At 39.1% G+C, this 21291-nt stretch overlaps 1 protein-coding gene and 1 pseudogene across 1 annotated transcript in view; one reads left to right on the top strand and one right to left on the bottom strand.

The window, feature by feature from the left end:
• Positions 1 to 21291, top strand: part of LOC120093145 (leucine-rich repeat and IQ domain-containing protein 1-like) — a 125601-nt gene that overhangs the window by 21340 nt on the left and 82970 nt on the right. The window lies entirely within an intron of this gene.
• On the bottom strand, positions 13560 to 13679 carry LOC120094005 (small nucleolar RNA SNORA17; annotated as a pseudogene).

The raw sequence follows: 21291 nt of genomic DNA, 5'->3' as shown, positions 1-21291 counted from the left end.
CTTCCCCTTCCACTGCTGCTCTTACTAGGATATTCATTGCTACCTATGGGGTCAGAGTCCAGGGTCAGTCCATGTATAGTCTTTAGGTAGTGGCTTAGTCCCTGGAAGCTCTGGTTGCTTGGCATTGTTGTACTTTTGGGGTCTCGAGCCCCTTCAAGCTCTTCCAGTTCTTTCTCTGATTCCTTCAATAGGGGACCTATTCTCAGTTCAGTGCTTTGCTGCTGGCATTCGCCTCTGTATTTGCTGTATTCTGGCTGTGTCTCTCAGGAGCGATCTACATCCGGCTCCTGTCAGTCTGCACTTCTTTGCTTCATCCACCCTGTCTAATTGGGTGGCTGTATATGTATGGGCCAAATGTGGGGCAGGCTCTGAATGGGTGTTCCTTCAGTCTCTGTTTTAATCTTTGCCTCTCCCTTCCCTGCCAAGGGTATTCTTTTTCCTCATTTAAAGAAGGAGTGAAGCATTCACATTTTGATCATCTGTCTTGAGTTTCGTTTGTTCTAGGGATCTAGGGTAATTCAAGCATTTGGGCTAATAGCCACTTATCAATGAGTGCATACCATGTATGTCTTTCTGTGATTGGGTTAGCTCACTCAGGATGATATTTTCCACTTCCAACCATTTGCCTACGAATTTCATAAAGCCGTTGTTTTTGATAGCTGAGTAATATTCCATTGTGTAGATGTACCACATTTTCTGTATCCATTCCTCTGTTGAAGGGCATCTGGGTTCTTTCCATTTTCTGGCTATTATAAATAAGGCTGCGATGAACATAGTAGAGCACGTGTCTCTTTTATATGTTGAGGCATCTTTTGGGTATATGCCCAAGAGAGGTATAGCTGGATCCTCAGGCAGTTCAATGTCCAATTTTCTGAGGAACCTCCAGACTGATTTCCAGAATGGTTTTACCAGTCTGCAATCCCACCAACAATGGAGGAGTGTTCCTCTTTCTCCACATCCTCGCCAGCATCTGCTGTCACCTGAGTTTTTGATCTTAGCCAATTGCACTGGTGTGAGGTGAAATCTCAGGGTTGTTTTGATTTGCATTTCCCTTATGACTAAAGATGTTGAACATTTCTTTAGGTGTTTCTCAGCCATTCGGCATTCCTCAGCTGTGAATTCTTTGTTTAGCTCTGAACCCCATTTTTTAATAGGGTTATTTGTTTCCCTGCGGTCTAACTTCTTGAGTTCTTTGTATATTTTGGATATAAGGCCTCTATCTGTTGTAGGATTGGTAAAGATCTTTTCCCAATCTGTTGGTTGCCGTTTTGTCCTAACCACAGTGTCCTTTGCCTTACAGAAGCTTTGCAGTTTTATGAGATCCCATTTGTCGATTCTTGATCTTAGAGCATAAGCCATTGGTGTTTTGTTCAGGAAATTTTTTCCAGTGCCCATGTGTTCCAGATGCTTCCCTAGTTTTTCTTCTATTAGTTTGAGTGTGTCTGGTTTGATGTGGAGGTCCTTGATCCACTTGGACTTAAGCTTTGTACAGGGTGATAAGCATGGATCGATCTGCATTCTTCTATATGTTGACCTCCAGTTGAACCAGCACCATTTGCTGAAAAGGCTATCTTTTTTCCATTGGATGGTTTTGGCTCCTTTGTCAAAAATCAAGTGACCATAGGTGTGTGGGTTCATTTCTGGGTCTTCAATTCTATTCCATTGGTCTATCTGTCTGTCTCTGTACCAATACCATGCAGATTTTATCACTATTGCTCTGTAGTACTGCTTGAGTTCAGGGATAGTGATTCCCCCTGAAGTCCTTTTATTGTTGAGGATAGCTTTAGCTATCCTGGGTTTTTTGTTATTCCAGATGAATTTGCAAATTGTTCTGTCTAACTCTTTGAAGAATTGGATTGGTATTTTGATGGGGATTGCATTGAATCTGTAGATTGCTTTTGGTAAAATGGCCATTTTTACTATATTAATCCTGCCAATGCATGAGCATGGGAGATCTTTCCATCTTCTGAGGTCTTCTTCAATTTCTTTCCTCAGTGTCTTGAAGTTCTTATTGTACAGATCTTTTACTTGCTTGGTTAAAGTCACACCGAGGTACTTTATATTATTTGGGTCTATTATGAAGGGTGTCGTTTCCCTAATTTCTTTCTCGGCTTGTTTCTCTTTTGTATAGAGGAAGGCAACTGATTTATTTGAGTTAATTTTATACCCAGCCAATTTGCTGAAGTTGTTTATCAGCTTTAGTAGTTCTCTGGTGGAACTTTTGGGATCACTTAAATATACTATCATGTCATCTGCAAATAGTGATATTTTGACCTCTTCTTTTCCGATCTGTATCCCTTTGATCTCCTTTTGTTATCTGATTGCTCTGGCTAGAACTTCAAGAACTATATTGAATAAGTAGGAAGAGAGTGGGCAGCCTTGTCTAGTCCCTGATTTTAGTGGGATTGCTTCAAGTTTCTCTCTATTTAGTTTAATGTTAGCAACTGGTTTGCTGTATCTGGCTTTTACTATGTTTAGGTATGGGCCTTGAATTCCTATTCTTTCCAGGACTTTTATCATGAAGGGGTGTTGAATTTTGTCAAATGCTTTCTCAGCATCTAATGAAATGATCATGTGGTTCTTTTCTTTCAGTTTGTTTATATAATGGATCACGTTGATGGTTTTCCGTATATTAAACCATCCCTGCATGCCTGGGATGAAGCCTACTTGGTCATGGTGGATGATTGTTTTGATGTGCTCTTGAATTCGGTTTGCCAGAATTTTATTGAGTATTTTTGCGTCGATATTCATAAGGGAAATTGGTCTGAAGTTCTCTTCTTTGTTGTGTCTTTGTGTGGTTTAGGTATAAGAGTAATTGTGGCTTCATAGAAGGAATTCGGTAGGGCTCCATCTGTTTCAATTTTGTGGAATAGTTTGGATAATATTGGTATGAGGTCTTCTATGAAGGTTTGATAGAATTCTGCACTAAACCCGTCTGGACCTGGGCTCTTTTTGGTTGGGAGACCTTTAATGACTGCTTCTATTTCCTTAGGAGTTATGGGGTTGTTTAACTGGTTTATCTGCTCCTGATTAAACTTCGATACCTGGTATCTGTCTAGGAAATTGTCCATTTCCTGAAGATTTTCAAATTTTGTTGAATATAGGTTTTTATAGTAAGATCTGATGATTTTTTGAATTTCCTCTGAATCTGTAGTTATGTCTCCCTTTTCATTTCTGGTTTTGTTAATTTGGACACACTCTCTGTGTCCTCTCGTTAGTCTGGCTAAGGGTTTATCTATCTTGTTGATTTTCTCAAAGAACCAACTTTTGGTTCTGTTGATTCTTTCTATGGTCCTTTTTGTTTCTACTTGGTTGATTTCAGCTCTGAGTTTGATTATTTCCTGCCTTCTACTCCTCCTGGGTGTATTTGCTTCTTTTTGTTCTAGAGCTTTTAGGTGTGCTGTCAAGCTGCTGACATATGCTCTTTCCTGTTTCTTTCTGCAGGCACTCAGCGCTATGAGTTTTCCTCTTAGCACAGCTTTCATTGTGTCCCATAAGTTTGAGTATGTTGTATCTTCATTTTCATTAATTCTAAAAAGTTTTTAATTTCTTTCTTTATTTCTTCCTTGACCAGGTTATCATTGAGTAGAGCATTGTTCAATTTCCACGTATATGTGGGCATTCTTCCCTTATTGTTATTGAAGACCAGTTTTAGGCCGTGGTGGTCCGATAGCACGCATGGGATTATTTCTATCTTTCTGTACCTGTTGAGGCCCGTTTTTTGACCAATTATATGGTCAATTTTGGAGAAAGTACCATGAGGAGCTGAGAAGAAGGTATATCCTTTTGCTTTAGGATAGAATGTTCTATAAATATCCGTTAAGTCCATTTGGCTCATGACTTCTCTTAGTCTGTCGACATCACTGTTTAATTTCTGTTTCCATGATCTGTCCATTGATGAGAGTGGGGTGTTGAAATCTCCCACTATTATTGTGTGAGGTGCAATGTGTGTTTTGAGCTTTAGTAAGGTTTCTTTTACGTATGTAGGTGCCCTTGTATTTGGGGCATAGATATTTAGGATTGAGAGTTCATCTTGGTGGATTTTTCCTTTGATGAATATGAAGTGTCCTTCCTTATCTTTTTTGATGACTTTTAGTTGGAAATTGATTTTATTTGATATTAGAATGGCTACTCCAGCTTGCTTCTTCTGACCATTTGCTTGGAAAGTTGTTTTCCAGCCTTTCACTCTGAGGTAGTGTCTCTCTTTGTCTCTGAGGTGTGTTTCCTGTAGGCAGCAGAATGCAGGGTCCTCGTTGCGTATCCAGTTTGTTAATCTATGTCTTTTTTTGGGGAGTTGAGGCCATTGATATTGAGAGATATTAAGGAATAGTGATTATTGTTTCCCTTTATATTCATATTTGGATGTGAGGTTATGTTTGTGTGCTTTCATTCTCTTGTTTTGTTGCCAAGACGATTAGTTTCTTGCTTCTTCTAGGGTATAGCTTGCCTCCTTATGTTGGGCTTTACCATTTATTATCCTTTGTAGTGCTGGATTTGTAGAAAGATATTGTGTAAATTTGGTTTTGTCATGGAATATCTTGGTTTCTCCATCAATGTTAATTGAGAGTTTTGCTGGATACAGTAACCTGGGCTGGCATTTGTGTTCTCTTAGGGTCTGTATGACATCAGTCCAGGATCTTCTGGCCTTCATAGTTTCTGGCGAGAAGTCTGGTGTGATTCTGATAGGTCTGCCTTTATATGTTACTTGACCTTTTTCCCTTACTGCTTTTAATATTCTTTCTTTATTTTGTGCGTTTGGTGTTTTGACAATTATGTGACGGGAGGTGTTTCTTTTCTGGTCCAATCTATTTGGAGTTCTGTAGGCTTCTTGTATGCCTATGGGTATCTCTTTTTTTAGGTTAGGGAAGTTTTCTTCTATGATTTTGTTGAAGATATTTACTGGTCCTTTGAGCTGGGAGTCTTCACTCTCTTCTATACCTATTATCCTTAGGTTTGATCTTCTCATTGAGTCCTGGATTTCCTGTATGTTTTGGACCAGTAGCTTTTTCCGCTTTACATTATCTTTGACAGTTGAGTCAATGATTTCTATGGAATCTTCTGCTCCTGAGATTCTCTCTTCCATTTCTTGTATTCTGTTGGTGAAGCTTGTATCTACAGCTCCTTGTCTCTTCTTTTGGTTTTCTATATCCAGGGTTGTTTCCATGTGTTCTTTCTTGATTGCTTCTATTTCCATTTTTAATTCCTTCAACTGTTTGATTGTGTTTTCCTGGAATTCTTTCAGGGATTTTTGCGATTCCTCTCTGTAGGCTTCTACTTGTTTATTAATGTTTTCCTGTGTTTCCCTAAGTGTGTTCATGTCTTTCTTGAAGTCCTCCAGCATCATGATCAAATATGATTTTGAACCTAGATCTTGCTTTTCTGGTGTGTTTGGATATTCCATGTTTGTTTTGGTGGGAGAATTGGGCTCCGATGATGGCATGTAGTCTTGGTTTCTGTTGCTTGGGTTCCTGCGCTTGCCTCTCGCCATCAGATTATCTCTAGTGTTACTTTGTTCTGCTATTTCTGACAGTGGCTAGACTGTCCTATAAGCCTGTGTGTCAGGAGTGCTGTAGACCTGTTTTCCTCTCTTTCAGTCAGTTATGGGGACAGTGTGTTCTGCTTTCGGGCGTGTAGTTTTTCCTCTCTACAGGTCTTCAGCTGTTCCTGTGGGCCTGTGTCTTGAGTTCACCAGGCAGCTTTCTTGCAGCAGAAAATTTGGTCTTACCTGTGGTCCCGAGGCTCAGGTTCGCTCGTGGGGTGCTGCCCAGGGGCTCTCTGCAGCAGCAGCAACCAGGAAGACCTGTGCCGCCCCTTCCGGGAGCTTCAGTGCACCAGGGTTCCAGATGGTCTTTGGCTTTTTCCTCTGGCGTCCGAGATGTGTGTGCAGGGAGCAGTCTCTTCTGGTTTCCCAGGCTTGTCTGCCTCTCTGAAGGTTTAGCTCTCCCTCCCACGGGATTTGGGTGCAGAGAACTGTTTATCTGGTCTGTTTCTTGCAGGTTCCTGAGGTGTCTCAGGCAGGTGTCCTGCTGCTCCTGGGCCCTCCCCCACGGGAGCCCAGAGGCCTTATACAGTTTCCTCTTGGGCCAGGGATGTGGGCAGGGGTGAGCAGTGTTGGTGGTCTCTTCCGCTCTGCAGCCTCAGGAGTGCCCACCTGACCAGGCGGTTGGGTCTCTCTCTCACCGGGTCTGGGAACAGAGAGCTGCTGCGGGCCGGGATCCCCAAGCAACTTTTAAAAAGAGTGTTTAATTAGGCTTAAGACACCAGAAGTTAGATTCCATGGTGATTGAGTGAAAGCCATGGTGACAGCAGAGCCAAGAGGTCACACCTCAAATCAAAAGCATGAGACAGGTAGCACATTAGAAATGGCCCAATTTTTTCAAAACCTTGACACCAATCTCTGTAACACAACTCTTCCATCAGTGCTATACTTCCTAATCGTTCTCACATAGTTCACCAACCTTGGATGAATTGTTCAAATGAGCCTGTGGCAGCTATTCTCCTTCAGACAATGACTATACACTCTCTAGTTCCCATATGCTCTAGGCCATATTAATATGCAAAATGTATTTAGTCCACCTTCAAAGGCCCCCACAGCACTTCAGTCTCAACATGTTTAATAGCCTAAAGTTCAATATCTTTCCCAAAACTCAAGGCAATCTCTTCATATAACCCCTGTAAAAATCAAAAAGCAAATTACATACTTCCAACATACAATAGCATTTCCACATGGAGGTCTCTGGAAATATTGAGGAGATACTGGTTCAAAGCAAGACATAAGTACAGCAGAACGAGCTCCAAATCCTTTAGCTCATATCTGATATTAGAAGGCATAGGTGACTTTACCCTTGTGGCTTTGTTACCTGCAATATGCATCTCTCTCTTGGGCTGGTTCTACTTATGGTCTACATCTCTCCTCAACAGATGTCTCGGGTCTCTGACATCATACAGTTTCTAGTACACTTTATTCTTCACTTTCACAGCTTCATGTAGTGATCTCTTAATACCTCTTGCTTATGCAGGGTATGTTATGCAGGGAACTACCCTGCCACATGTTGCCTGACCTAAGTGATTCTCCTTAATTCTACTTCATGACTCTAAAGCCAGAGCAACCTGAATGGCACTGCCAAGTTCTTCTGTTTGCTTGAGATGGAATCTAGCTTCATGGAGTCATATTTACAGCAGCTTTTATCTGTTGTTTTTCTCAGGAGCAGCAAATTTCTTAGGCCTTTTATTTTCACAAGTGTAAAGCTTAACTGTGTATCATCTTGCTTGCTTGAGAACAACGTTCTCTTTATTCTATTGTGTATCGGGCGTCTATCACTAGCTTGGTTCTATCACTAAATTCTCTGGTACTCTTTTTCTCTACTGTACATATATTTTGGGTTCTGTTGTTGTTGATGTTTTTGTCTTCTTTATGATTTTTCATTGTAAATGGACACTTGAGTTATTAATATTCACAACACGACAAAGGCAATATTGAAATCTCCTTAACCAAAGTTATCAGTATGATATTTTAATTTAGACTCAGGCAAATTATCAGGGCAAGGGCACAAAGGAATTATACATTCTTTACCAAAATATCATTGTAATGGTCTTTAGTCAAGTTTTCCTTGCTATACTTTTCATTGCAATTTAAAGGTAACTAGTACCCAAGTTGGTACCAGGAAGTGAGCTATAACTGTGAAAAGGCTTCGTAGTCTATATAGCTCTCATAATTGTCTTCTATGTTTCTACTAGGATGTTACATTAAGTTCCTCTTCCAACTTTCAAGTGTTGTTCTAGTTCATAGTCCCAAAGTTTACACACACACACACACACACACACACACACACACACACACACACACACACACACTGACTTGGCCAGACTTGTCACAGTTATAACTCACTTCCTAGTACTAACTTCTGTATTAGTTAATTTTCTATTGCTGGGATAAGATAGTGTGACAAGGAAAACTTTAAGAAGAAAGCATGTAATTGGGCCTAAATGTCCAGAGAGTTAGAGAATGTGGTGGTAGCCTGAAAACACGGCAGCAAGAACAGATGAGAGCTCACATCTCAAAGCACAAAAAGGAGCTAGAGTTGAACAAGAAGGTCTATTCAGGCTACCTAAGGGCAAGAAGATATTATGAGGAAGGATAACTAACACTAAAGGCTTTTGAAAATTCCATATGGAGACCCACTACTATCCAAGCTTCCTAACATATTTATGTGTACATAGGTTACATCCATGGATGTAACCTATAACACGGGAGAAGAAACAATGGCAGCTCTTCTGTCGGACACCACTGGCTGTCTAATACAGTTCCCAGTGCTCGGTCTGGGTGCCACTTTTCAAGTTGTTGATCAGTTCCATCACATTCCTTCCCCAAACATTAGATATTATGTCATTGCTCTTAATTACACTTTAGTACTATTCATGGTAAAATATTATTATTGAAGATTTGAGTGATGGATCACATTTGAGTGATGGATGTGGAAAAAAAATCAAGGTAATACTGATCCCTACTGCTCTTGTTTATGATGCTCTAACTTTCTATGAATAGTTCTGGAGGAGAAAAGTTTTCAGTAGTCCTACTTAACTGTGAATCATATGAGGTACAATGACAATTAGCTTGGCAAGCTGTACCTACTGGTGAAATAGTAGTCAGAACATTGTGGGTAGAAACAAACTATTTCTTGATTACATTTAAAGCCTAGTAAATACCCAAGTGAAAATTTATGCCTGACACTATTAGCTATGTCCGAAACATATGGCCGATTACTCTTCATGTAGGAAAGCCTCAATCTACTATCCTGCTATTATGAGCCCCTAAATTCTTTTTCCCCATCTTTATTAAATTGTGTATTTCTCATTTACATTTCAAATGTTATTCCCTTTCCCGGTTTTTAGGCCAACATTCCCCTAACCCCTCCTGCTCCCCTTCTATGTGGTGTTCCCCTCCCCATCCTCCCCACATTACCACCCTCCCCACAAAAATCCTGTTCACTGGGGGTCTAGCCTTGGCAGGGCCAAGGGCTTCCCCTTCCATTGGTGTCCCTACTAGGCTATTCATTGCTATCTATGAATTTGGAGCCCAGGGTCAGTCCATGTATAGTCTTTGGGTAGTGGCTTAGGCCCTGGAAGCTCTGGTTGGTTGGTATTGTTGTTCATATGGGGTCTCGAGCCCCTTCAAGCTCCTCTAGTCCATTCTCTGATTCCGTCAACGGAGGTCCCATTCTCAGTTCAGTGGTTTGCTGCTGGCATTCGCCTATGTATTTGCGGTAATCTGGGTGTGTCTCTCAGGAGAGATCTACATCCGGTTCCTGTCAGCCTGCACTTCTTTGCTTGATTGATCTTATCTAGTTTGGTGGCTGTATATGTATGGGCCACATATGGGACAGGCTCTGAATGGGTGTTCCTTCAGTCTCTGTTCTAAACTTTGCCTCCCTGTCCCCTCCTAATGGTATTCTTGTTCTCCTTTTAAAGAAGGAGTGAAGCATCCACATTTTCTTCATCCGTCTTGAGTTTCATGTGTTCTAGGCATCTTGGGTAATTCGAGTATTTGGGCTAATATCCACTTATCAATGAGTGAATACCATGTGTGTTTTTCTGTGATTGGGTTACCTCACTCAGGTATTTTTTAGTTCCATCCATTGGATGATGATATTTTCTAGTTCCATCCATTTGCCTATGAATTTCATAAACTCGTTGTTTTTGATAGCTGAGTAGTATTCTATTGTGTAGATATACCACATTTTCTGCATCCATTCCTCTGTTGAAGGGCATCAGGGTTCTTTCCAGCTTCTGGCTATTATAAATAAAGCTGCTATGAACATAGTGGAGCATGTGCCTTTGTTTTATGTTTGAGCATCTTTTGGGTATATGCCCAAGAGAGGTATAGCTGGGTCCTCAGGTAGTTCAATGTGCAGTTTTCTGAGGAACCTCCAGACTGATTTCCAGAATGGTTGTACGAGTCTGCAATCCCACCAACAATGGAGGAGTGTTCCTCTTTCTCCACATCCTTGCCAGCATCTGCTGTCGCCAGAGTTTTTGATTTTAGCCATTCTGACTGGTGTGAGGTGGAATCTCAGAGTTGTTTTGATTTGCATTTCCCTTATGACTAAAGATGTTGAATATTTCTTTAGGTGCTTCTCAGCCATTCATTATTCCTCAGCTATGAATTCTTTGTTTATCTCTGAACCCCATTTTTTAATAGAGTTATTTGTCTTCCTGCAGTCTAACTTTGTGAAATCTTTGTATATTTTGGATATAAGCCCTCCATCACTTGTAGGATTGGTAAAGATCTTTTCCCAATCTGTTGGTTTTTGTTTTGTCCAAACGACAGTGTCCTTTGCCTTACAGCTCTGTAGCTTTATGAAATCCCATTTGTCCATTCTTGATCTTAGAGCATAAGCCATTGGTGTTTTGTTAAGGAAATTTTCTCCAGTACCCATGTGTTTAAGATGCTTCCCCACTTTTTCTTCTATTTGTTTGAGTGTATCTGGCTTGATGTGGAGGTCCTTGATCCACTTGGAGTTAAGCTTTTTACAGCGTGATAAGCATGGATCGATCTGCATTCTTCTACATGTTGACCTCCAGTTGAACCAGCACCATTTGCTGAAAATGCTATCTTTTTTCCATTGGATGGTTTTGGCTCCTTTGTCAAAAATCAAGTGACCATAGGTGTGTGGTTTCATTTCTGGGTTCTCAGTTCTATTCCACTGGTCTATCCACTGGTCTATCTGCTTGTCTCTGTACCAATACCATGCAGTTTTTTTTATCAGTATTGCTCTGTAATACTGCTTGAGTTCAGTGATAGTATTTCCCCCAGAAGTCCTTTTATTGTTGAGGATTGTTTTAGCTATTCTGGAGTCCCTAAATTCTTATCTTTATACTGATATGTCAATACATGTTTCACCTAATTAACAAAGCCTCTTTTTCATTTTATTTTTGATTAATATAAAATTACACCACTTGCTCCCTTCCATTTCCTCAATTTAACACATCCCATATTATCCTCCTCCCAACACTCCATATCCCCATTTCTCTCTCTAGTTTATGACCACTTTTACATACACATACACATGCGCGCGCGCGCACACACACACACACACACACACACACACACAGAGAGAGAGAGAGAGAGAGAGAGAGAGAGAGAGAGAGAGAGAGAGAGCTCTATAATTCAGAGAACCTTTTGTTGTGGTAAGTGGTGATTAATTCAGAGAACCACAATTGGTCAAAAAAAGGAACATATGAGATTGTGGAGTTCTCAGCTCTAAATGAACACACAAGCACTCCTCCCAAGGCTCAGCAGTCATCATGTAAGAAGGTGCTGGAAGATAAATAGTAGCTCTAAAGTTGGGAGATGGGCAAAGGAGAGGCAACTGCAGGGTCTTAGTATATAATAAAGGATAATGGTCTACCTTAATTATAGATTGTGAATGAATTCAGGATGTGTTTGATAAATAATAAAAAATTATTAATATCATTGAATATAGTTTAAATATATGAGTTTAAATTCAGCATGAGGAAGATGGAAATTGGTAGTGTGGTACTGATTTCATATATATATATATATATATATATATGTATATATATATATATATGTATATATATATATACTTTTTATTGTTTTTGTGGATTTTATACCATGCACCCCAATCCCACATATCTCCCTCTCCCCTCACACCTGCCCTCTACCTTTTCAGCCCTCCCCCACTCACCAGATGCAATAAACCTCATTGTGGTACCTGTAGTTTGTTATAGTGTGTCCACAGTATATTCTTTGTTCAGACTTTTTGGTTAAAAGTTTTCATTGCAGTGACTATTTGTTCTAGTATGAAGCCTCTGGCTTCTGCTACTCTAGTGATCCAGGATCCTCATTGTGACTCCTCTCAGATATCCTGTTGTTGCCCTGTGTCATGAAGATCCAGTAGTTTTGGATTTGTAGGATTAGTCCCTTTGTGTACTCCAGCAGTTTATGGATGGGGCAGATGTTGGGCTGAGCTGCAGCATGGTCAGCTCAACTGCAAAGCCCACATTCAGGGACAGCTCTCCTATGCTCCTCAGGTGAGGCACAGGGCCTGCTCTCCTGAATCCTACAACAGGAAAGGGGTAGGGCCAGCTCTCCTGCTCTTAAAACTCTAGGGCTATCTCTCCCACCTGCCTACCATAGGTGGCAAGGGACACAAGTAATGAAGGGCATTTCTCCCTCAGCCAATCTTCAGCATGACAGAAAAATTCCAGGGCCAATTGTCCAATTCTCGAACCACTGGGCCTGTGTCTCTGCCATCATTATTGGTTCTTCTGTGCTGCCTATATGAGGTGTGTGACCTCTTCTCCCAGAGTAAGGCAGAAGAAGGTTAAAGGCAGGGGAAAGCTCACCTGCTCCCACCTCCTGAGGACAAAAGGGAAGTAAGGGAATCCCTGCCTCTCTGATGCAGCAGACAAGAGACAGGGAGGTTCCTCCCACACTCATGCTGTCTGGGGTGGGCTCACCTGCAACATCCAGGACTAGATCTACTATGCTGTCCAGTTGAAGAGCAGAACCTTTTCTCCTATGTGCTGCAGTGGGTAAATGTCAGGGACAGCTCCCTCACTTTGATGACTTTGGGGCTAGCTCTCCTAACTGTAGTAAGTGGCAAGTGGCATGCGGGAGGTCTCTCTCCATTCCTTATGTCATCACACTGCAGAGAAGTAATGGGACTAACTCTCCCATGCTCATGCCCTGGGACTTCCCCACCACCAGGGGCAGCTCTACTGTGCTGTTTAGGCGAAGTACAGGACCTGGTCTGGTCTTCCTAGTGCTGCTTCTGATGAAGGGCAGGGCCAGCTCTCCAGTTCTCATGATGCCAGGGCCAGCTCTCTCACCTGGTTCAGGTAGTGAAGGGGAAGGGGAGGAGGACATCTTGCTTTACTCCGTCTCGCCACTCAGGAGATGAGTGACAGGGCCAGTTTTTTCATCTTCACATACTCAGTCCATCTCGCCTGCAATTCTCCTGGGTACAGCAGCTGGTTAGGAGCAGAATCAGCTCTTCCATGATGCCCACTTGAGGAGAGGGGAGAGTGCTGCACAACCTTCAGACATCAACATGGCAGCACAGAACAGGGATAGCTTCCTGGTTGGGGTCAGTAGGTAACAGTTCCCTGCTGCTGCAGAGTCATGGACATAGATATAACTCCAGGTGGCAGCACAAGCCAGGACCCAACCATGGTCCTAAGTGGTATCACCAGCTTCTCACATCAGACTGTTTCTTACTACCCTGGAATCTCCAGTTCTGCCTTACTTCATTGTGCTCACATCTTTCTTTTTCTCTGTCTTATCCATTTATCCCACACTCACTTACTTCTCTTTGTGGTGCTCAGGGGTCTCTTAATGACCAGGGTCATCTCATGAGTGGTCTGCACCCTGCATGTGCATTATGGCCCTAGGCAGGAGTAATCTCGAGCATTATCTGCCTCCTCTCAAGGCCTGCATAGCAGTAGACTTGTGATCATCTCAGGCTAGCTCCCTGACTGGGCCCCATGGTGCTGGACTGGTGGTCATCTCAGGCTGACTTTTTTTTTTTTTGAGGAATGCCAGGCTACTAATTATTCAGATGTTCACAGGTGAGAACACAGAGTGTGCCTCTCTCTTCTCTGCCTCCTTCTGATTCAACTGTGACACAAGAGCCACACTGCAATGCCTTAGTAATTCTTTAGAGAGAGTTAAAGCACACAGGAAAATATACAAAAGTTATATGCAAATATTACAACTTTTCTCATGATAGGAAATTTGTGAAACCTAGGTTTTGGAAATAAGGTATGTCATAGGGTTCTCATGGAATTAACCCCCTTACGAATACCCATGAAAGGCTCCAATTTGTTTTCTAATTTAGGAATCAAATTTTTTGTCATGTCCAAAACATATTTTTGTTTTGTTTTATATTCCTTTTATCCTTTTATATTTCTAACTGTTGAGAATGAGGGGAGAGTTGGGAAAGGGAAGCAGTTCCTAGCAGATATTTTTAAATAGATTTAATGTGACTAATTTTAAAAACTTAATTTATTTTACCAATATATTTTACCAATATGTTCTAAAACAAATAATATATACCATATAAAGTCATCAGCAAATTAAGCAAAATTATTTTTCAAAAATTGGTATGAATTAGTGCCTAAAACTTAGGGACTGGGAACAAACTTGCCTATTTATTCCATGAACATATTTATTGAAAAGCCACCTTGACATGGTTATCAGGGAAGAGAATTATTAAATAAACACAGATTGTGTGTGATGGAGTTGTCTATTTGGCCAAAGATAAACAGAAGCTGGGGAGTATAATATGTGGTAAATATCATTTAAGTCTATAAAAACACAGCTGAATGGTATTCTATGGAAAAATGTAAGGAAAGCCCAACAGGTTTAAACTAGTCTAAAGGTTTAGGGAAGAAATGACCATTTGAGCAGAATTTGAAGGTTGAGTAAAAGTAAAGAAAGGGAAGAATTGTGTAACATGAGCGATTTGAATGGTGACATGGACCTTAAAGGTGGATGTTAGTGAGGCCATTCAAGAAGCAAAAGTAAACACTGTAGAAGCATGACAGAGCTTGGCATGCAGCTAGATAATATGGCTGGGACAAGACAATGCTACCCCAAATTTGTAGCATACCTTGATTATTTTACTTTCTGTATTCCAAAACCAATAGGCACTATAAGATTTTAATTTAAAAAAATGAAGTAACCAAGTTTTCCATTAAGTATTTTAGGAGACGTATGGTGAGAACTAAGTAAGATGGTGTTATCACTTACAAGGAGATGACAATCAGAGATGTTACAGTAGAACTGATGGAGAGAAGAGGAGGCATGGAGACAAGGCAGGTCTGCTCACTTTGCATGTGTCTCCTGAGGAAAAGTGCAGTATGTCAATAATAGTGCATGCGTGGTGTAAGGTCATCACTAGGCAGAGTACACAGTTATCACTATGGAGAGTGGTTGTTATCTTTATTTCACTATCACCCCTGAATTTTTCTAGAACATTACTTCCCCCCTAGTCAATGATGCTGCATTTAGTTGTACCTTTTATGGTAATAAATGATCTTTCCTGTCCATTACGAAGTATTTGTCTTCGCTTAAATTTTGAACATTTACAAGCCACTATAACAAAAAAAAAGATAAAACAAACCAAACAAACAACAAAAATAACCCTAAAACCAGGAACTTGTAAAGGAAAGAAGTGTATTCAAATCCAATTGTTAGAGACTGAAAGTCAGATGTGTTTTCACCTGGACGGATGATAGCATGGCCTAGTGGGAGGTCTGTGAAGAAAAGAACTTACAGAGACAGAGGTGATCCAAAGTGAGAAATAGCCAATTCTCCATTTTTGTAAAACCAACTCTTGGAGAATTAATCAATTTGGAAAGAAAGCATCAGTCCTTCCATATGTTGTTCTCCACAACCACTAAGTGACGCCTCGCTTCCTACTATGTCCCTTCTTAAAAGTTACACCACCAAAAACGTCGATACTAGAGACCTGGCACTCACAGGAGACAGGAGATAACCCACAGACAAAATCATGAGGAAAGAACCCTGCCTTAGATACAATATGAAGATTCCTGGTGGAGATCCTTAAAGGAAGGCAATTCTTTCCCAAAATGTGTGGTCGTAGGTGATCACAACCGCATCTCCTGTACTCCTCCTCCTGCCTTTAACATTTCTACATATTTTCAAGTCTGACATTTCTACCATGACATGTCTTTCCATACTTCACTCCCGATTGATTATTGTATCACACCCGATTGATTATTGTATCACATCTGATTGATTATTGTATCACACCCGATTGATTATTGTATCACACCCAATTGATTATTGTATCACATCTTTGTTACAAGGTTCCTTAAACATTCATTTACTTTTCCTCAGAATATTAAGTCATTCCTGGTTTTTTAAGCCTCTCATCTTAAATCTAAGCATTGCTCCTCATATTCCTTTATTCTGACATAGCCCATCCTCATGACAAAATCTACACATATGTCCTGCAAAAGTTATTGTCCACAGTTCTGCTGCTATGTCCTTCTAAACCGTAACTCTTGTTTTGTTTTCTCCATTTCTATTCCTTTGTTTCCTTTGAGTCAGGGTGCCCTTATTAATTTAGCCTGGCTTTGCATAATCTTCCTACCTCAGCTTCCAAAGTGCTAGGATCAAATGCCAGCTTACCACACCTACTCTACTAAACCATAATTTTGCCGACCACCAACTATCAGTGAAAATTGCTTAAAGCCCGTTCTTTCTCTCTGGTAAAAATCCCAAGTCTTTGGGGTGTAATGAAATTGTCTTTCTATTTCAAAACTACTTTTCCATTTTGACTTTATAACATTCTTCCTCATCCCCAAAATAGATCCTGAGAATATCAAGCTTCACCATTTCTCCAAATATTAATAAACTTACACGTATTTTATATATTATTACAATATATACATATCTAAATTAAGTTCTCATCCTCATACTTTCATGCCATTGCTTTAATCTGCAACGGTCTTCTCAATCTTCCAGTGTCAATTGTCCTTACTCTTCCTGACTCAAGTACATATCATTTTATCTCTTGGTTATTCCTAATTCTTCGAGGCCACACTCTTGTTTCTCCACTGCCCTGTGACTACATGTAATTATCTGTCTTGTCCTCATGGTTATTCTTTTCAAAGTCAGGGTTTAAATGTGGGTCATATGTCAGTTTCCTCCCACCCTTAGACCCCACTAACAGTACTGGGTTCATTTATACTATACACTCAAGAACTGCTTGGTGGATTAAATTGCATTTCTGACTTTAAAAATAATGGTTCCTTAGAAACACTTCCTGTCAATTTCTGTTCCTCAAACTGAGATGCTTGCCTACTCCAGCTTAAAATTCTCCCACATTCAGTGTTCACATTCAAGCTGTACATTGTACTGTCTCACCACTATCCATTCGGCAAGCTTTTTACTTCATTCAGTGATATTCTCATGGAGCCTAACCAACTGGGAGGGTGCTGATCTTAAAAACTTAATACAAGTATAATTTCTTTGTCTTCAGGATTTCATTGGTTTTAGGGTTTCATAAAATTCCAAATATTATTAGGAAAAATATAATTAAACATATAGTCAATATATGTCCCATCTGACAGAAAAAGCTAAATGATTAATGTTTTTCGATAGAAGTCTCTCATTAGCTTTGGAAAAAAATTTAAGATCCTATGTCTTATCCTTAAAGCTTCATTACCATCTACAAGATATATCAACATCGTGATTTTATTTTAAGAAGTAAAAATATAACAGTACCTAACAGTTCAAAAGGTGGACTGTGGATTCAGATCTCTCAGATGTAAATCTAACCTCTGTTCCTCGGGATTTCTGGGTGTGCTTGCTAGTTTTAAAATAGGTAAACTTTAGAGAAATAATACATAATTCAGAGCTCAGCAAATGAATTAATACACATAAAGTACTGGAACCATATTTAGCTCTTGCCAATATCAAAACCAGTAGCCATTTGCAACAAAATTATATTTACATTTAATTCTGTTATAGTAACTAGGGTCATTTTGATACATTTCATATTGAAAATAGTTGCATAGGTAGCTGGTTGTGTGGTGAGGCATTTATTATTCTGTATAGTGAATTATTTTTGAATGTAAAGAATTTTCCAGGTTCTGGCAAGTGGGTAAGATGCTGAATCCAGTCAGTGATCCATTCTTCTTAAAAATTTTACCTGAATTAATTTAATAAAGAACTTTAATCCAGATTTTCCAAGGTGATGTCAATCAGCCAATCAGCCACACTTCTGGCATTAACCTACGGCCCCAGTCTATATGCTGTCCCTGGCTATTTCTTCTACATGCCCTGTACAAGGTCCTGAACTTAGGTAGCCCAATGAAGCATGAACTAAAGAAGAATCTGATATCTCTAAACATTCCAGTAATAAATCTAATTACAAAAATTAACTTAGTTTTTATCCTTCACTTAGCGATTAAATTTGTTGATTCAGATATTGATATATGTTTTATAAAGATAAAATTTGCATTGCCATTTTATTCAAGTTCAGAGATAACTTAACACTTCTAGAATTCCTCAGCACATACAGTGAATTAATTTTCTTTAATTCTTATTATTCTAGTATTTAACATTTTAAAACACTTCAAAGATATTTATTAATATGAGAAATAATCACTGAAAGTTGCCTAAAATTATCTGCTATGGTTCTTGTAGCTATGACTATAAACTTTATATGTGATTTTTTTCTCTTTAATAGGAAAAGATTGTGTCAAATACTCTTTGGAAATTTAGTAAATGAATTTCTATTGTAAGTAATAATTAAACTTAATTTTAAGAAATTTTAAGAAACAATACTATATTTAATGTATGGATAGAATTTTTTTCATAACCCAAATGCTAAATCAAATTTGCAAGAAACTTTAGATAATATGAATAAATAAATGTCATGCTTATATCCAAATGAACTTTGTTTGTGGTAGTGTACAACCTTGAACTGTTCTCCAGCTCATATTGTGCCATTCTCTCAGTCTTCACAGATACATTTGCACATATTACTCTCTGATGAAATACATTTTTCTCTTAGTGTCCAATGCTAAATTGGAATTTACACATTTTCTTATGATATAGTTCTTTAAGTGTAAGAATAGTTCTTATAATATGTTAATAAATATATTAGTTGCTGTTTGTTGAAAGTTAATATATATTGAAATATTTTAATATATAAACTACTAATATTTATGATTACAATTCTATTTCAGTAGAAATAACTGGCCCTAATATGTTCTCAAAGATTTTAATGACCTCATCTTTTGTAATTTTTTTTTTACAAAAGCAACTCTTGTTTCTAAAAGAGATAGCCATGTTAAAAAAATTAATGTAATCATCTTGAAATTTAAAAGCCCCCACATCAAGTATGACATCAGGCACCTGACTTACTCATCTCACTGATAAGAAAACTTGAAGACGAAAAACAATGACTGGGTTGGCTAGCATAACGCATGGAGAATAGACTCTTATAGGTTTTCACTGGCTATTAACTGAAATTGCGTTTGCCAAGACTTAGGTTAGTTGAAACCCCCTACAAACCGAGCTTACGGAAACAGAAACTGATCTTTCTAATATTGTGTCTTAATACATCACAAGAATGCATCCCCTCCTCCCAAAACATGTAAGATCTGTATCTTGAGATGCAATAAAATGTTCTTTTTTTAAGTCTGTAGTAGAGGAGAAAAACCTTTCTTAAAATTCAAAATCCTATAGCTAATATGAGCACACACAATAAAGCCCCACGCACATTGAAATATTTTCTCATTTTTAAGGGAATTAATGGCTCTCCACCAGCCCTTTAACATGTAAAATGAGTAAGTTACTTGTGTCCAGTACATCCAAAAAAGAGCCAGGATAAAATAAACATAAGGGGTTGGATATCTTGGAAAAAATCTGTCATGGGTTTGGGTTAATCATCTCCAGAAGAAATTCAACTTGATGGCTGAAATGTAAGACTTCTCGGAGAAAGCAGAAAGGCCCGAGGCAGTGTTGATCTGAAAGAGTGCTCTCCATGGGTCAGATCTGCTCCGCTGGCAGAGTGCAAACCCAGTTCACAACCACGGCCTCTGAAAAGTTGTAAAAGACTGCAGGGGCCTTCCAGCACACACACTCCAGCTTTGGTTACATAGTTTTAATGGCCTGGTTTCTTTTTATAAAATAAAACTTAAAAATAAAATCTGTGAGCAATTTTCCAACCTTCTGTCTGTCAGTGATAGGGCTGCTGGCCTCCAATTTTGCGGAATAAAGCATCATTGCTGATTTTCTAATTTCAGGAATGATAGGTGGATGTATTTGTGAATATGTCACACCTTTATTTCATGCAATCTTCAGGTTCATAATTCCTGCCCCTAGGCTTGTGGATGTTTAGAAATGAGTGGTTCAGTCAACACTTTGGGTTGGTTGTCTCCCTTCCCTGCCCATATAGGTTTAAAATACTTTTTAAAGCTATGAAATTGCATTATATAAGAACCCCTGGTTACTGGTTTAAAAAAATGATTTTTATTATCAATAGTGATTTGAACTTCAGGGAAATCAACTAGTATGGAGTAATTCTTTTAAAACATTTATTCTCCATTCCCTCAACTTCCTCCTGCTCCCCCCTTTTCATTATCAGAAATAGATTATATTTCCTTGAATATAGTATCAAGCAGATATAAAAACAGGAGAGAAGTTATCATGTGCACGAACTTAACCATATGAGTGCAGGAAAAATCATCCTGTCTGAGTACAAACTACTGCTCAGTTACCGCAAAGTTTGAAAGACACTTAGAAGAGTATAAAGAGATAATTTTAGTTCCTTTTGTTTTTTCCTTCTACTCCAATTTTATTGCTCGAATCTATCAAAAGAGTTCAACTTAAGTATTGTTAATTAAACTATTAACTGGCCAAGCCCAGCGGCCATTTGTTTTCACACATAGGAGGCTTTGCTGACAGTCTTATATTCTGCTAATATTAGATTTTTCTTGATTTTGCAATAATTGTATAGGCATAGGCTGACTAGATCCACGAAAGAATTTCCAAGCTTTTCAGTGGAGAAGTCAATCATTTGAATGAATAGGGTCCACTGAGGACCATTTGAAATGCTCAAGCATTTCAAATCCTTTTTCATTTGACCACTGGGTGACCTGATAACTATTTCCTGTCCTTCAATAAGGTTGTGACCCAGGTTTCAGAGTGCGAAACCCAGATAATTTTAGAAACAAAGCAAACGCCGTAGAATTAGAGAAGGGGGTTTCACTAAATTCTTTCTTTCAAAAGGAAAGAAATTATTTCTCAAATGTAAGGGTATAAAAATAAAATATGACATGTCTATATACTGACTATATTTAAACCTGTCAGGGCACTGGTCCTCTTTCTCTTGAAGATTTAAAATCAGCAGGTATTTCTAAAACAAGACCTTGAGTCCAATCTCTCACTTCCCTTCTACTAAAGTAATTCAGAGTATAAAATTTAAAATGCCCTCTATGTGACAATAGTACTATTATAATAGCTTATCATTATACTCACAAACAACTTATATTAAAATGAGCTAAATTTTATATAGATGTAGACACGTGCATATGCATCGTCTTATTTCTCTTTTAACATTTTGTACCTATGGAAAGACAGAAGGTAAACAAAGAGAAATGCTTGTAGCTGCCACACAGCAGGCAGGAATGTGTCTAACCACCTTCCGAGCTGTTAAAATACCTTAGGCAATTGAATTAAGAGAAGGAAGACTTTTACAAGTGCATTTTGTTGATCTGAAATGT

This window comes from Rattus norvegicus, chromosome 7 (assembly GCF_036323735.1).
Source record: "Rattus norvegicus strain BN/NHsdMcwi chromosome 7, GRCr8, whole genome shotgun sequence".
In the NCBI taxonomy this organism is placed as follows: domain Eukaryota; kingdom Metazoa; phylum Chordata; class Mammalia; order Rodentia; family Muridae; genus Rattus; species Rattus norvegicus.
This window is presented reverse-complemented; position numbering and strand designations above follow the sequence as displayed.